Below are 7,569 nucleotides of genomic sequence, written 5' to 3' on the forward strand. Positions count from 1 at the left end.
TCCTATCCACAATGATGGAATGTTTTTCCATTTGTTTGTGTCCTCTCTTATTTCCTTGAGCAGTGGTTTGTAGTTCTCCTTGAAGAAGTCCTTCATATCCCTTGTTAACTGTATTCCTAGGTATTTTATTCTCTTTGTAGCAATTGTGAATGGGAGTTTATTCATGATGTGGCTCTCTGTTTCTCTGTTGTTGGTGTATAGGAATGCTTGTTACTTTTGCACATTGATTTTGTATCCTGAGACTTTGCTTAAGTTGCTTATCAGCTCAAGGATCTTTTGAGCTGAGATGATGGGGTTTTCTAGATATAGGATTATGTCATCTTCAAACAGAGACAATTTGACTTCCTCTCTTCCTGTTTGAATACCCTTTTCTTTTTTTCTTGCCTGATTGCCCTGGCCAGAACTTCCAATGCTATATTGAATAAGAGTGGTGAGAGAGGGCATCCTTGTCTTGTGCCGGTTTGCAAAGGGAGTGCTTCCAGCTTTTGCCCATTCAGTATGATATTGGCTGTGGGTTTGTCCTAAATAGCTTTTATTATTTTGAGATATGTTTTTGTACTGTGATGGTTAATTTTATGTGTCAACTTGACTGGGCCACAAGACACCTAGACATTTTGGTCAAACATTAGTGTTGGTGTGCATATGAGGGTGTTTCTGGATGAGATTAACATTTAAATTCATCTGAATGTTAGATTGAGTAAAAGAGATTGCCCTTCCTAATGTGAGTGGGCCTCATCTAACCAACTGAAGATCTGAATAGAACAAAAATGCTGAGTAAGAGGGAAGTTCTCCTGCTTGACTGCTTGGGATGGAACTTTGTTCTTCTGTCCTTGAACTGAAGCTTATACCATTGCCTTTCCTGGGTCTTTAGTCCTTAGACTCAGACGGGAATTACACCATCATCTCTCCTGGATCTCCAGATCTCCAACTACAGATGTTGGGACTTCTCAGTTTCTATAATCATCTGAGCCAATCTTTCCTTCCTTCTTTCCTTCCTTTCCTTCCTTCTTCCCTTCCCTTCCCTCCCTCCTTTCTTCCTTTCCTTTCTTTTCCTTTCCTTTCCTCTTTCTCTCCCTTTCTTTCTTTCTTTCTTTCTTTCTTTCTTTCTTTCTTTCTTTCTTTCTTTCTTTCTTTCTTTCTTTTTCTTTCTTTCTTTCTTTTTCTCCTTCCTTCCTTCTTTTCCTTCCTTTCTTTTTTATCTATTTATCTAACACCATCATCCATCTATCTATCTATCCATTCATTCATCCATTCTACTGGTTCTCGTTCCCTGGAGAACACTAAGGAGAATTATGATAAGAGACAATATGGTCATGGAAAACTTCTAGAAGGGATGAGATGAGAAGAAGGTGGACAGAAGAATTTTAGGTGAGTTGCAACTTTTCTGAGCATCATATTCCAGAACCTGGCACTTTATAACACTTGAAAAGTTTTTCCATCTAGCCTGGGTTTCTCCTGTTGCCATTCTCAGCTCATAGGCTCAACAAGGAATCCCTCCTTGACCAAACTTTCGTCAGGCTCCTTTGAGCCTTGTTTTTACTAGGCCTCTCTGTGGCCTCCATCTTTGGCCAGCTGAGGCCAGTTTTAGCTAGAATCCTACTAAGCTGTTTTATAGACCTTGATATCCAGTCAGGCTTCTTTTCACGTGTTTTTTGTCTAGTCAACTCTCTCAGCCTCCTAATACCTAATAAAGTTCCTCTTGGCAATTTTTATTGTCTCCCTCACCCTGACTGTTGGTTATAAATCCCCACTTGTCTCGGTCATATTTGGAGTTGAGTTCAATTTCTCTCACCTATGGCACTAGTCTCTCCCCCATTGTAATTGTGTTGAATAAAGCCTTGCTTGCCGTTACTAACAAGTTTCCAGTGCAATTACTTTTTCTTTTACACCATTAGGAAATGACACTCCAATAAGTAAAAATTACAGGGTGAAGTTTGAGACTGAATTCTAAGACATTCTTTCAATTTCAGTCAAAGCATGATTTTAGATTTTTAAAAATCCCAGGGTGAGCCACCCAACAGTTACCAAGCGTATTTTAAAGCTATGTCCTTCTGCTGTCAAGAATTTGGTATGTGTGTAAGGAATACAAGTTATTTTTTAAAGCTAATCAAATTAGATAGATAAACCTGTTAATGAAATTCTCTTAAATGAGATCCAAAGACCGTTATTACACATTGAAGAAGTATGCTTTTTTATGTTATAATTTATTTTCTAAATTATACAGCCTATAATCACTCCTCATTCATTAAAGGTAGTGAGGTATGGAAGGAGCCACGGGCCCACGTTAGGAGAAATCAGTCCTGATATGAACCTGTTGACTCATTGTTTCATCTCTGATAAGCCATATTTCCTTTTTGTGCTTTAGAAAGTTGGTATAGATTTGTAGCTAAGAGCTGGAGGTCTAGACTTAGAACTAATTGGCTGAATTAAATCTCATCTTCAACATTTATTAGCTGTGTAACTGTGGGTAAATCACTTAAGTCCTCTTTTTCAATGTATTTTTGTTCTGTGGGATGGGGATTATAATAGTGTCCATCTCTTGGTAAGGTAAAAATGGATGATAAATGTAAAGCTCTTAGTAGAGTAGATAGAAAACTCTCAAGTAACATTATGGATACATAAAAGAACTGTTGAACTAGATAATCTTGAAGGCTCCTTCATTTTCTAAATGTCTATAAGATGCATAATGTACATAGGAATTCAAAATAGGCTGCATGTCTCTCTTGAATCAGGGTCACAGTTAAGAAGAGATAGTGAAAGAATGACTATAAATTTCCTTTCAGTCAGTAATCTGAAAACCTTATAATGTGTTTATAGTGCATTTCCACACTATAAAAAAATAGTCTCCAGCTAAGTAGAGGAGAATGTGGAAAATTTGCATCTTTTTACAGTGAATCCTGTGGGATATTTAAAAACAGATGTATAGGGAAGATAAGTAGATCTGTTGCTATTTTCTGCACTAATATTAATGGACAGCACTCCACAGTAATACTTCCACTGTAGGTTAATTACAAAATGCTGATGAGGCTTTCATGTCATAATTAGCATGCTTCAGCCTATTTCATCTGGTACCTCTGGGTCAAAAATCTGGTACACTGACTATTTTTTTCAATGAGTTAACCACAACTTTAAGTGGCCTATAATTATAACAGTGTTATTGGCATGTATTCTAAAAACAAATCACATATATTACAACAAGATGGCAGAATGCCAGCATATTAATAGCTAGTGGTGTGCTGATAAGCCAGCTAGCTGGGAGAGGAAAAAAGCCCTGATTTGTGGTGTTTGCCAATTTCTGCAGTATAAATATTTTCACTGTGACTGATTTTGAGCTATCAATCATTTGACAACAGGCCTGCAAAAGTCCTAAATATTTAACAGTAAGCTTTTATAAACCAGTCCAAGCCAGTACCGGCACACTCCTGAACCACTGATACTTTTACATACTGAATTCTTAAGTTGGAATAATGGTACTTCTTTAGCTATCCCACAAATATGTTCATCCAATTAAAATTCATCCATTAAGAGAGTATCTTTATGCAAGACTTAAGTGCGCTTCACAATAGAGGTTATAATAATTTGAGTCACAGACTACTTTGAGGAGCTAAGCAAAGCTATATACATTTTCTCTCCAAGGGGAAAAAAGTACTAAGAATTTTGAATATAATTTCAGGAGATTCTTGGATCTCCTTACATTCATTCATGGGTGTCAGATTTAAAATGCCTGCTATTTCTTTGAGCTAGAGAAACTAATGTGACAGGCAACATTCTGAATGTCATTGCTTCAGTTCACTAAGCTTATAGATTACTGGTGTGCTAAAAAGTCACTATCTCATTGCAGAAAAGTTAAGTTACCAACACAGTCATGTGTCACTTAGTGATGAGGATATGTTCTGAGAAATGCATCATTAGGCAATTTTATTATTATGCAAACATCATACACAAAACTAGCTGGCATAGCCTACTACACACCTAGGCTATATGGCATAGCCTATGGCTCCTAGGATACAAATCTTTACACCATGTTCTTGTACTGAATACTATAAACAATTGTAACACAATAGTAAATATTTTTGTATCTCAACATAGAGAAGTTACAGTAAAAATATGATATAATCTTATGAGACCACCTTCACATATTAGTCTGTGGTCTGTTAATGACTGAAACATTGTTATGCAGCACAGGATTGTATTTTATTAGTCATGTTAACTGTGTGGACTCTTCCATCATTATTCTAAAACTCAGAGACCACAAGGAATTCATAAAAACATGAGGTAAACCATTAGTAGCATTAAACAATTTAGTTTTGTTTTCTCCCTTTGTTCTATGAATTTTATACGAACCATTATATAAGCTAACTCTAGAACTTGTGATGTTTAAATTTTCATTTTGAAATACTTACTTCCTATATGTGTATATGTATGTGTATAGAGGTATGTATAAAGAAAAACTAAACCAACATTCTTTTATTCTTTTTTTCCTTTTTGAATCTTATTTCCTCCTGACTAGGTGAAATCCCTTTTTCATATGGTCCCAAAGTACTTGTACTTATATTTTGTGGCACACTTCACAATCAGATTTAAGCAATTAATGTTGTCATGGTTTTCAGAAATAATCATATCTTCTTCTCGACGTCAACTTTCAAGGGCAAGAAGTTTATAACCTGGCATGATGCACATCTCCTAATGGTCACCAAGTGAAGATTTGTTTAAAGGAAGGAGGAAAGAAAAAAGGACCAAAGTTTTAGTCAACCAGTCAAAATGCTAGCTTTAGTTTTAGTGTATTTCTCTTTCTGTTCACTGACAGCAGCAGCATATTTAGTCCTGGTAATTGGGAGTTGATGTTAAGTTGATGTTTAAGGGCTAATAGATTATCATTGCACAATATCTCTACTTTAAAAGGCAAGTAGAAAATTAATTTCTCCTCCATTTCTGAGGTTTTGTTTTGCAGAGTCTTTTCAACTTAATCCTCAGATGACCACAGAATTTTGTCCACTAATGTAAACCATCATGAGAGAATTCTGATTTATTAAAATTGGGTTGTAGTTAGCAGAGTTTCTTTGTTTTAATGTTGAGTATCTGAATATGACTATTAAATTAACAGATGATGATGTCAGAGATCAATACCCCCATTTATCATTGGAATCATTCATTCAACTTATGAACAATTCAGAGGCTAAATGCTGGAACTTTTGTGTTTTAGCATCAGTAACTCCTGAGATTGGGAAGGGCCTTCTTGTACCATAGGGACAGCAGGCATGTCATTATAATCACAACTGATTGGGTGGCCAACTGAAGGTCAGGTATCCCTGTCAGAAACATAATCTTAGTCTTTTGTCTCTTAATATGGTTCCATTTGGAACTGTTGCTTAACTCAATACATTGAAATATGAAGCCAACTCACTTTATCACATATTTATTGAACATCTACCATTGTGACAGATATATTGCCAGGGTTCCAACAACAGAAAAAATGAACACCAGATACATCATGTCTTTGACAAATTTACATCCTGGAAAAGCAAGAACATAAATCACTGAAATAAAAAGCAGAGTGAAGGAAAAGCTTAAGAGACATAAACTGACAGAGAAGTCAGATACAATATCTATTTGAATAAAATCAAGCAAGGCTTCCTGGAGGAAGCACCACATTGAGATGAACACTGAAGGATGGGTAGGATAGAAACAGATGGAGATTGGAGATGAAGAGGGCCTTCTATGCATGAAGATCTGCAGCTGGGAAAAACTGTGAGATGCATTTGCATAAGAACAGCAAGTAATTGCATTTGAATAGAGTATACATTACTTGTGATGGTATAATGGAAAATTAGTCTAGGAAGTAGTTTTGTCCATATTACATGTGTGAAGAGTATTGTGTAGGTAATAAAAGACTGAGTAAGTAAAAGTGGGTTTGAGACCAGTTGTTGCCATTTGACTTGTCTTGATTCCAAGATACTTCCATCTATACTTCCATCTATACTATATGAAATTAGACATTAGAAATCCAAGTCTAGACCAATTTATGAAAATAACTAAGTTCCTGTTTGGTATAGTTTCTGCTTCTTTTGACCTTTCACCACAGCCCCCCCCTCTTCTCATTCTTCTCTAAGGTGAACTTCTTAGTTTGATCCAATTCCTAATGAGAAATGGCTGATAATGACTTGGCAGTTGGGGTGGGAGAGATAATCATTCTCAGGAGCACTCTCATGTTATAAGGGGGAACTCTTAAAACAAAGACTGTAGGACTGTAAGGAATCACACTATAATCGCAGTATATGAGGCAGTAGGCAAACGCAGGCATGCCTCAGAGATACTGTGGGTTCAGTTCCAGGCCATTGCAATAAAGTGAGTCACAGTATTTTTTGTTTGTTTGTTTCTCAGTGCATATAAAAGTTATGTTTACACTATATTGTAGTCTATAATAACATTAAGTTTTTAAAATGTATGTAAGTTAAAAATATTTTGTGGCTAAAAAACAAAAATGATAATCTAAACTGTCAGTGAGTCATAATCTTTTTGCTAATGAAGGGTCTTGTCTCAATGTTGACAGTGGCTGACTGATGAGGGTGGTGGTTGCTGAAGGGTGAGGTGGCTGTGGAAATTTCTTAAAATAAGACACCAAAAAAGTTTGCTGCATCCAATGACTTTTACTTTCATGAAAGATTTCTCTGTAGCATGCAATGCTGTTTGATAGCATTTCACCCACAAGAGAACTTCTTTCAAACTGGAAATCAATCCTTTCCAACTCTGCAGCTCTTTTATTGTCAGTTTATAGAATATTCTAAATCATTTGTTGTCATTTCAACAATGTTCACAGCATCTTCACTAGTGGTATTTCCATCTCAAGAAACCGTTCTCTTTGCTCATCCATAAGAAGCAACCTCTCATTTGTTCAAATTTCATGATGAGGTTGCAGCAATTCATTAACATCTTTGGGCTCAACTTCCAATCTAGTTATCTAGCTATTTCTACCATATTTGTGGTTACTTCCTCCACTGAAGTCTTGAACCCCTGAAAATTATTCATGAATGTTGGAAGTAACTTTCTTCAAACTCCTATTAATGTTGGTATTTTGACTTCCTTCCATGAATCATTAATGTTCTTAGTTGCATCTAGAATGGGGAATTCTTTTCAGAAGGATCAATTTACATTGCCCAGACCCATCAGAGGAATCACTATGGCAGCTACCACCTCATGGAAATATGTTTCTCAGAGTTGAAATTATTCCTTGATCCATGGGCTGCAGAATGAATGTTGTGTTCACAGGCATGAAAACAACATTAATATCCTTGTACAACTCCATCACAGCTCTTGGGTGAATAGGTAGGTGCATTATCCATAAGCAGTAATATTTAGAAAGGAATTTTTATTTCGAGCAGTAAGTCTCAACAGTGGGCTTAAAATATTCAGTAAACCATGCTGTAAGCAGATGTGCTGTTATCCTGGTTTCGTTTTCCCATTTATAGAGCACAGAATAGATTTAGCAAAATTCTTTTTTTTTTTTTTATTATACTGTAAGTTCTAGGGTACATGTGCATGACGTGCAGGTTTGTTACATATGTATACTTG

The sequence above is a fragment of the Colobus angolensis genome, unplaced genomic scaffold, assembly GCF_000951035.1.
Source record: "Colobus angolensis palliatus isolate OR3802 unplaced genomic scaffold, Cang.pa_1.0 Scaffold90, whole genome shotgun sequence".
NCBI lineage: Eukaryota > Metazoa > Chordata > Mammalia > Primates > Cercopithecidae > Colobus > Colobus angolensis.